We start from the raw sequence: 10,736 nt of genomic DNA, 5'->3' as shown, positions 1-10,736 counted from the left end.
ACTGCCGCCACGTGAGGAGTCACAGGGCAGGGCTGTTCCCCTCGCCTGCTCCTATAGCCGCCATGTTTATTGCCTCTGACACCCATCATTCTCCAGGTGTGCAGTTTTTGATACCAAGTTCCATATTTTCAGTAGTTTAATTATGCATAGGTTTGGGATGGTGGCTTTTAATCAGTCCAGCCTGCATAATTTTTGTCTTTCAGAGATTCCTCCCAATTCCTTACAGAGGGTGCCTTAGAGAGGGTGCAGTGATGGTTTTAGTCACACATTTATACTGTATGTGCAATTTTTGCGTGTGTATTTATATGTTTCCCATTGCTGCTATAGCAAATAACCATAGACTTGGTGGCTTAAAACAATAGAAATTTATTCTCTTACGGTCTGGAAATCAATTTTGGTGGATCAATATCAAGATATTGGAAAAGATGTGATTCCTCTGGAAGCTCCAGGGGCAATTTGGTTCTTGCTTCTTCTAGATTCTGTTGGCTCCCAGCAATTCTCAGCTTGTGGCTATATCACTTCAGTTTCTGCTCCCATGGTTTAGCTTGTCTCTTCCTCTTCTGTAGGTGTCAAATCTCCTCTTGCCTCCATCCTACAAGGATATATGGGATTGCATTTAGGGTCTACCTGGATAATCCAGAATATAACCACATTTCAAGATCCTTAACTTAATCATCTGCACAAAGATTATTTTTTCAAACAAAGTAATAAAGATAATTTTTCCAAATATAATATTTGTAGGTTCTAGGGATGAATATTTGATAACTTCAGGAACCATTTTTAGACTATCACTATACACATGTACCCCACCCCAATTTATTGCCAGAAAGATAAAATATATATATGCGTGTGTGCACTATACAGATTATATCATTTACATAGATAATATGCATATATTCATCTGAACATTTTAAAAAAGTTTTCCAGAGTTTATAGCTTTTATCCCAAAGGTATCAAACTCAATTCATTTTCAACAATAGAGCTTTGAAAATGCTGAAATCAACTGATACTACCTGAAGGATGTAATACGATTGATAAATCCAGACCATGTTTCTTTTCAGTTACCTTAGAAATAGCACATGTTGTGAAAGTTCAGAATTCCAAGAATCCCTAGTAGCAGTTTATGCTAATTAATACACAAAAACCAAGCATGGAGTGGAAAAAGTATCACATTCTTTGGCAAAGGCAAGAGAAAGAAGGGGAAAAACAACTTATCATGAAAAGGGCAGGGACCCAAAGCACACATGAAAGTGTGGACCTTTGGCAAAGCCCTGAAATAATTCTTTTAACAGATGGTCTATTTTGCATTTAGAAACAAAATAGTGATCAACAAGTCTGAATGTAGTCTATGCATATATGTGTACATAGGTGCTTACATGTGTACATAGGTGCTTACATATGTACATATTTTAGTCTTTTTTTAAGAAACTTTGAAAATAAAGTTTATTAAACTTCCAGTTATAAGATGAATAAGTTCTGACAACCTAATATACACCATGGTGATTATAGTTAACAAAACTATATTTTATACTTGAAAATTCCTAATGTTCTCACCACAAAAAAGGAATTATAATTATATGATATGACAGAGGTGTTAACTAACCTTGCTATGGTAATCATTTCACATGCAAGATAAACATATGCCAAATCATCACAATGTACACCTTAAACTTACTCAGTGTTATGTCAGTTGTATCTCAAAAACACTGGAAAAAAATAAAATTAATTGTAAACCTAATAATATATAAATAAAATGATCCTTACAAAAATAAAACTTAAAAGACTTAAAATAGGTCACCAAGGCATAAGCCTTTGGTCTTTAATGATGGTGGTGTTTTCCCCTTTTCTTTCTTCAAATAACATCTTTTTCAAGTTCATAAATTACTGTTTCCCCTCACTTTCCTTAGGTTCCATATCTGTGGATTCAACAAACTGAGATTGTGTAGTACTATATTTACAATTCATGCAATGTAATGTTTTTTTTTTTTTTTTTAAATTTTATTTTATTTTATTTTATTTTTTTTTTTTTTTTTAATTTTATTTTATTTTTAAACTTTACATAACTGTATTAGATTTGCCAAATATCAAAATGAATCCGCCACAGGTACACATGTGTTCCCCATCCTGAACCCTCCTCCCTCCTCCCTCCCCATTCCATCCCTCTGGGTCGTCCCAGTGCACCAGCCCCAAGCATCCAGTATCGTGCATCGAACCTGGACTGGCAACTCATTTCATACATGATATTTACATGTTTCAATGCCATTCTCCCAAATCTTCCCACCCTCTCCCTCTCCCACAGAGTCCATAAGACTGTTCTATACATCTGTGTCTCTTTTGCTGTCTCGTACACAGGGTTATTGTTACCATCTTTCTAAATTCCATATATATGCGTTAGTATACTGTATTGGTGTTTTTCTTTCTGGCTTACTTCACTCTGTATAATAGGCTCCAGTTTCATCCACCTCATTAGAACTGATTCAAATGTATTCTTTTTAATGGCTGAATAATACTCCATTGTGTATATGTACCACAGCTTTCTTATCCATTCATCTGCTGATGGACATCTAGGTTGCTTCCATGTCCTGGCCATTATAAACAGTGCTGCGATGAACATTGGGGTACTCGTGTCTCTTTCCCTTCTGGTTTTCTCAGTGTGTATGCCCAGCAGTGGGATTGCTGGATCATAAGGCATGTCTATTTCCAGTTTTTTAAGGAATCTCCACACTGTTCTCCATAGTGGCTGCACTAGTTTGCATTCCCACCAACAGTGTAAGAGGGTTCCCTTTTCTCCACACCCTCTCCAGCATTTATTACTTGTAGACTTTTGGATTGCAGCCATTCTGACTGGTGTGAAATGGTACCTCATAGTGGTTTTGATTTGCATTTCTCTGATAATGAGTGATGTTGAGCATCTTTTCATGTGTTTGTTAGCCATCTTTATGTCTTCTTTGGAGAAATGTCTATTTAGTTCTTTGGCCCATTTTTTGATTGGGTCATTTATTTTTCTGGAGTTGAGCTGTAGGAGTTGCTTGTATATTCTCGAGATTAGTTGTTTGTCAGTTGCTTCATTTGCTATTATCTTCTCCCATTCTGAAGGCTGTCTTTTCACCTTGCCAATAGTTTCCTTTGATGTGCAGAAGCTTTTAAGGTTAATTAGGTCCCATTTGTTTATTTTTGCTTTTATTTCCAATATTCTGGGAGGTGGGTCATAGAGGATCCTGCTGTGATGTATGTCAGAGAGTGTTTTGCCTATGTTGTCCTCTAGGAGTTTTATAGTTTCTGGTCTTACGTTTAGATCTTTAATCCATTTTGAGTTTATTTTTGTGTATGGTGTTAGAAAGTGTTCTAGTTTCATTCTTTTACAAGTGGTTGACCAGAGTTCCCAGCACCACTTGTTAAAGAGATTGTCTTTAATCCATTGTATATTCTTGCCTCCTTTGTCGAAGATAAGGTGTCCATATGTGCGTGGATTTATCTCTGGGCTTTCTATTTTGTTCCATTGATCTATATTTCTGTCTTTGTGCCAGTACCATACTGTCTTGATGACTGTGGCTTTGTAGTAGAGCCTGAAGTCAGGTAGGTTGATTCCTCCAGTTCCATTCTTCTTTCTCAAGATCGCTTTGGCTATTCGAGGTTTTTTGTTTTTCCATACAAATTGTGAAATTATTTGTTCTAGCTCTGTGAAGAATGCTGTTGGTAGCTTGATAGGGATTGCATTGAATCTATAGATTGCTTTGGGTAGTATACTCATTTTCACTACATTGATTCTTCCAATCCATGAACATGGTATATTTCTCCATCTGTTAGTGTCCTCTTTGATTTCTTTCACCAGTGTTTTATAGTTTTCTATATATAGGTCTTTAGATTCTTTAGGTAGATATATTCCTAAGTATTTTATTCTTTCCGTTGCAATGGTGAATGGAATTGTTTCCTTAATTTCTCTTTCTGTTTTCTCATTATTAGTGTATAGGAATGCAAGGGATTTCTGTGTGTTGATTTTATATCCTGCAACTTTACTATAGTCATTGATTAGTTCTAGTAATTTTCTGGTGGAGTCTTTAGGGTTTTCTATGTAGAGGATCATGTCATCTGCAAACAGTGAGAGCTTTACTTCTTCTTTTCCAATTTGGATTCCTTTTATTTCTTTTTCTGCTCTGATTGCTGTGGCCAAAACTTCCAAAACTATGTTGAATAGTAATGGTGAAAGTGGGCACCCTTGTCTTGTTCCTGACTTTAGAGGAAATGCTTTCAATTTTTCACCATTGAGGATAATGTTTGCTGTGGGTTTGTCATATATAGCTTTGATTATGTTGAGGTAGGTTCCTTCTATTCCTGCTTTCTGGAGAGTTTTGATCATAAATGGATGTTGAATTTTGTCAAAGGCTTTCTCTGCATCTATTGAGATAATCATATGGTTTTTATTTTTCAATTTGTTAATGTGGTGTATTACATTGATTGATTTGCGGATATTGAAGAATCCTTGCATCCCTGGGATAAAGCCCACTTGGTCCTGGTGTATGATCTTTTTAATGTGTTGTTGGATTCTGATTGCTAGAATTTTGTTAAGGATTTTTGCATCTATGTTCATCAGTGATATTGGCCTGTAGTTTTCTTTTTTTGTGGGATCTTTGTCAGGTTTTGGTATTAGGGTGATGGTGGCCTCATAGAATGAGTTTGGAAGTTTACCATCCTCTGCAATTTTCTGGAAGAGTTTGAGCAGGATAGGTGTTAGCTCTTCTCTAAATTTTTGGTAGAATTCAGCTGTGAAGCCGTCTGGACCTGGGCTTTTGTTTGCTGGAAGATTTTTGATTACAGTTTCAATTTCCGTGCTTGTGATGGGTCTGTTAAGATTTTCTATTTCTTCCTGATCGAGTTTTGGAAAGTTGTACTTTTCTAAGAATTTGTCCATTTCTTCCACGTTGTCCATTTTATTGGCATATAATTGTTGATAGTAGTCTCTTATGATCCTTTGTATTTCTGTGTTGTCTGTTGTGATCTCTCCATTTTCATTTCTAATTTTATTGATTTGATTTTTCTCCCTTTGTTTCTTGATGAGTCTGGCTAATGGTTTGTCAATTTTATTTATCCTTTCAAAGAACCAGCTTTTGGTTTTGTTGATTTTTGCTATGGTCTCTTTTGTTTCTTTTGCATTTATTTCTGCTCTAATTTTTAAGATTTCTTTCCTTCTACTAACCCTGGGGTTCTTCATTTCTTCCTTTTCTAGTTGCTTTAGGTGTAGAGTTAGGTTATTTATTTGACTTTTTTCTTGTTTCTTGAGGTGTGCCTGTATTGCTATGAACTTTCCCCTTAGGACTGCTTTTACCGTGTCCCACAGGTTTTGGGTTGTTGTGTTTTCATTGTCATTCGTTTCTATGCAAATTTTGATTTCTTTTTTGATTTCTTCTGTGATTTGTTGGTTATTCAGCAGCGTGTTGTTCAGCCTCCATATGTTGGATTTTTTAATAGTTTTTCTCCTGTAATTGAGATCTAATCTTACTGCATTGTGGTCAGAAAAGATGCTTGGAATGATTTCTATTTTTTTGAATTTACCAAGGCTAGCTTTATGGCCCAGGATGTGATCTATCCTGGAGAAGGTTCCATGTGCGCTTGAGAAGAAGGTGAAATTCATTGTTTTGGGATGAAATGTCCTATAGATATCAATTAGGTCTAACTGGTCTATTGTATCGTTTAAAGTTTGTGTTTCCTTGTTAATTTTCTGTTTAGTTGATCTATCCATAGGTGTGAGTGGGGTATTAAAGTCTCCCACTATTATTGTGTTATTGTTAATTTCTTCTTTCATACTTGTTAGCATTTGTCTTACATACTGTGGTGCTCCCGTGTTGGGTGCATATATATTTATAATTGTTATATCTTCTTCTTGGATTGATCCTTTGATCATTATGTAGTGACCATCTTTGTCTCTTTTCACAGTCTTTGTTTTAAAGTCTATTTTATCTGATATGAGTATTGCTACTCCTGCTTTCTTTTGGTCCCTATTCGCATGGAAAATCTTTTTCCAGCCCTTCACTTTCAGTCTGTATGTGTCCCCTGTTTTGAGGTGGGTCTCTTGTAGACAACATATGCAGGGGTCTTGTTTTTGTATCCATTCAGCCAGTCTTTGTCTTTTGGTTGGGGCATTCAACCCATTTACGTTTAAGGTAATTACTGATAAGTATGACCCCGTTGCCATTTACTTTATTGTTTTGGGTTCGAATTTATACACCATTTTTGTGTTTCCTGTCTAGAGAATATCCTTTAGTATTTGTTGGAGAGCTGGTTTGGTGGTGCAGAATTCTCTCAGCTTTTGCTTGTCTGAAAAGCTTTTGATTTCTCCTTCATACTTGAATGAGATCCTTGCTGGGTACAATAATCTGGGCTGTAGATTATTTTCTTTCATCATTTTAAGTATGTCTTGCCATTCCCTCCTGGCTTGAAGAGTTTCTATTGAAAGATCAGCTGTTATCCTTATGGGAATTCCCTTGTGTGTTATTTGTTGTTTTTCCCTTGCTGCTTTTAATATTTGTTCTTTGTGTTTGATCTTTGTTAATTTGATTACTATGTGTCTTGGGGTGTTTCGCCTTGGGTTTATCCTATTTGGGACTCTCTGGGTTTCTTGGACTTGGGTGATTATTTCCTTCCCCATTTTAGGGAAGTTTTCAACTATTATCTCCTCAAGTATTTTCTCATGGTCTTTCTTTTTGTCTTCTTCTTCTGGGACCCCTATGATTCGAATGTTGTAGCGTTTAATATTGTCCTGGAGGTCTCTGAGATTATCCTCATTTCTTTTAATTCGTTTTTCTTTTTTCCTCTCTGATTCATTTATTTCTACCATTCTATCTTCTAATTCACTAATCCTATCTTCTGCCTCTGTTATTCTACTATTTGTTGCCTCCAGAGTGTTTTTAATTTCACTTATTGCATTATTCATTATATATTGACTCTTTTTTATTTCTTCTAAGTCCTTGTTAAACCTTTCTTGCATCTTCTCAATCCTTGCCTCCAGGCTATTTATCTGTGATTCCATTTTAATTTCAAGATTTTGGATCAATTTCACTATCATTATTCGGAATTCTTTATCAGGTAGATTCCCTATCTCTTCCTCTTTGGTTTGGTTTGGTGGGCATTTATCCTGTTCCTTTATCTGCTGGCTATTCCTCTGTCTCTTCATCTTGTTTAAATTGCTGAGTTTGGGGTGTCCTTTCTGTATTCTGGCAGTTTGTGGAGTTCTCTTTATTGTGGCGTTTCCTCGCTGTGTGTGGGTTTGTACAGGTGGCTTGTCAAGGTTTCCTGGTTAGGGAAGCTTGTGTCGATGTTCTGGTGGATGGAGCTGTATTTCTTCTCTCTGGAGTGTAATGAAATGTCCAGTAATGAGTTATGAGATGTCTATGGTTTTGGGGTGACTTTGGGCAGCCTGTATCTTGAAGCTCAGGGCTGTGTTCCTTTGTTGCTGGTGAATTTGCTTGTTATGTCTTTCCCTGGAACTTGTTGGCCCTTGTGTGGTGCTTGGTTTCAGTGTCGGTATGGAGGCGTTTGATGAGCTCCTGTCAATTAATGTTCCTTGGAGTCAGGAGTTCCCTGGAGTCAGGGATTGGACTTAAGCCTCCTACTTCCAGTTATCGGTCTTAATTTTACAGTAGTTTCAAAACTTCTCCTTCTATACAGCACCACTGATAAAACATCTACGTTAAAGATGAAAAGTTTCTCTACTGTGAGGGTCACTCAGAGAGGTTCACAGCGTTACATGGAGAAGAGAAGAGGGAGGAGGGAGTTAGAGGTGACCCAAATGAGATGAGGTGGAATCAATAGTGGAGAGAGTGGGCTAGCCAGTAGTCACTTCCTTATGTGCACTCCACAACTGGACCGCTCAGAGATGTTCACGGAGTTATACAGGGAAGAGAAGAAGGAGGCAGGAGACAGAGGTGGCCAGAAGGATAAAAGGGGGAAATGAAAAGGCGGGAGACAGATCCAGCCAGTAATCAGTTCCTTAAGTGTTCTCCACCGTCTGGAACACACAGAAATTCACAGAGTTGGGTAGAGTAGAGAGGGGTTAGGGAGGAGATACAGGTGACCTGGTGGAGAAAATGGAGAGTCCAAAGGGAGAGAGAGCAGTCAAGCCAGTAATCTCGTACACTAGTGAAAAATGGGTCCTGAAGATTGGGTTCTTAAAGGTACAAAATTGGTAACAAATACATAAAAACAAAAATTAGAAATTAGAGTAGAGTTTGGAATTTCAAAAATGCGATGTTAATGAAAAGGAGAAGGAAAAGAAAGAGAGAAAAAACGAACAAAGAAAAACAAACAAGGTCGTGAAAGTAATAAAGAAACTACAGGTACAAAATTGATAACTAATACCAAACAGCAAAAATTAAAAATCCAGAGTAGAGTTTGGAATTTCAAAAATACAACGTTAAAAAAAAAAAAAAAAAAAAGAAGAAGAAGAAAAATAAAGAGAGAAAACAAACAAACCAACAAAAACAATGTCGCAAAAATTATAAAGAAAATACAGGTACAAAATTGATATCAAATACCAAAAAGCATAAATTAAAAATCTTGAGTAGAGTTTGGAATTGCAGATATACGATGTTATATAAAAGAAGAAGAGAAAGAAACAGAGGAAAAAAAAAAAGTCACAGCAATTATGAAAAAAACTATAGGTACAAAATTGATAACATATATCAAAAGGCTAAAATTAAAAATCTAGAGTAGAGTTTGGAATTTCAAAAATGCAATGTTAAAGAAAAGAAGAAAAAGAAAAAAGAAAAAAAAAAAAAAAAAAAAAAACCACGGTCAAAAAATTATAAAATATATATATGAAGTTTGCTGAAGAAGAAAAAAAAAAAAAAAAAAAAATAGGGTCTTTTTTTTTTTTTTTTAAAGTAATAGTTATAAAAGTGAAAATTAAAGGACAATAGAGGACTTAAAAAAAATTTTTTTTTAATTAAAAAAAAAAAGAAAGAAAGAAAGATTGATCGTAAAAATAGTAAAAATATATCTAGGTCTTTCTCTGGTTTTGTTGTGAGTATTGTGGGTTCAGTTCATTTTTGGCAGTTCCTTAGTCCGACTTATATTTCTCAAGATCTATAGGCCCCTTCCTATGTAATCCGTAGTAACCACAGGGTTTTAATCTATGGCCTGTAGCTTCCAAGGCGTTTCCCTCTGTTATAGCTTCTTCTGTTTGCTGGTCTCTTCAGTGTCTGGTTCCCGCCCTGACACAAAGGGGACGGTGGAGGACCCTATTTTTTTTTTTTTTTAATTTAGGCTCACTTGTTCAGCCGCGCTGTGGGGAGGGAGGGAGGGATGCTGCAAACAGATAACACTGGCGTGCGCTCGAAGTGCCTCGGCCACACTGGGTCTGCCCCCGCTCACGGCGCGAGTAACCTCCCTGCCCACACTGCTTGGGCTCTAGGTTGTTCCGCCGGGAACAATCAGAGGCCGGCCCTGGGCTGAGCTCCCAGGTCCAAGCCGCTCAGGTTCAGGCACTCGGGTAGTCCTCAGAGGCGCAGACTCGGTTGGGCCTGCGTTTTGTGTTCTTCCCAGGTCGAGCAGCTCAGGCGATGAGGTGCTTGGCGGGCGCCAATGCTGCGACTTATCGCCTCCCCGCCACTCGGTTATCTGGGTGTAAAACCGGCGCACCTTCTCAGGCAGATGTTGACCGTCCAGACCCCCAAGAAGTTTTAGTTAGCAAAGAAGCCTGCTTACAGTTTTATAGATAGTGTCTCTCTGGGGCTGCGATTGCCCCCTTCCGGCTCTGGTTGCCTGTCACCGGAGGGGGAGGTCTGCAGCCGGCTATCTCTGTTCAGTCCTTTGTTCTGTGCGCGGGCCTGGCGGTGTCTTAGGTTAGGGCTGGCTTTTCGCGTGGTAGATATCCCACAGTCTGGTTTGCTAGCCCAAATTATTTCGCTCAGATAGCGCTCAGGACATTCGGCCCGATTCTTACTCTAAGGGACACAGCCCGTGCCGCACTTCCCTGCCCAGCCCCCGCTTGCTAATGCCGTGTGCAGGCGTCTGCGCTGCTTCTCCGCTGGGGGAGTTCCCGTAGGGCTCACAATCCGCGATTTTTAATTGTTTATTTTTTTTTTTTTCCCCTCCCTTTTATGTTGCCCTCTGTGCTTCCAAAGCTCGGCACAGATTCGGCAGTGAGAGGGTTTCCTGGTGTTTGGAAACTTCTCTCTTTTTAAGACTCCCTTCCCGGGACGGAACTCCGTCCCTCCCTCTTTTGTCTCTTTTTTTGTCTTTTATATTTTTTCCTACCTCCTTTCGAAGAGTTGGGCTGCTTTTCTGGGTGCCTGATGTCCTCTGCCGGCATTCGGAAGTTGTTTTGTGGAATTTACTCGATGTTTAAATGCTCTTTTGATGAATTTGTGGGGGAGAAAGTGTTCTCCCCGTCCTACTCCTCCGCCATCTTGGCTCCTCCCCCCATGCAATGTAATGTTAATTGCAGCACTATTTAGGATAGCCAAGACATGGAAGCAGCCTAAGTGTCCATCAACAGATGAATGGATAAAGAAGATGCACTATCTATGTATGTATATATATATTCCATTTTGTATATATATAAAATATCGAATATTAGACATAAAAAGAATGAAATAATGTCATTTGCAGTAACATGGATGGACCTAGTGATTATTATGCTAAGGGAAGCAACCCAGAAAAAGCAAATAAATGATATTGCTTATATGTGGAATCCAAAAAAAAAAAAAAAGATACAAATGAACTTATTTACAAAACAGAAA

The 10,736-nt window shown here is 37.9% G+C and overlaps 1 long non-coding RNA gene across 1 annotated transcript; it reads right to left on the bottom strand.

Annotated features, from left to right (window-relative positions):
• Nucleotides 1-350: 350 nt before the first annotated feature.
• Nucleotides 351-10,426, bottom strand: LOC129643514 (uncharacterized). Its single transcript, XR_008710343.1, has 2 exons — nt 10,252-10,426; nt 351-592 (listed from the first exon to the last, which is right to left on the bottom strand). It is a non-coding gene; the product is annotated as an uncharacterized LOC129643514 (long non-coding RNA).
• Between the last annotated feature and the right edge of the window lie 310 nt (nt 10,427-10,736).

The sequence above is a fragment of the Bubalus kerabau genome, chromosome 2 (genome assembly GCF_029407905.1).
Source record: "Bubalus kerabau isolate K-KA32 ecotype Philippines breed swamp buffalo chromosome 2, PCC_UOA_SB_1v2, whole genome shotgun sequence".
NCBI classification, from domain to species: Eukaryota; Metazoa; Chordata; class Mammalia; order Artiodactyla; family Bovidae; genus Bubalus; species Bubalus kerabau.
Note: the sequence above shows the minus strand (reverse complement) of the source record. Positions and strands in the feature narration are given on the sequence as shown.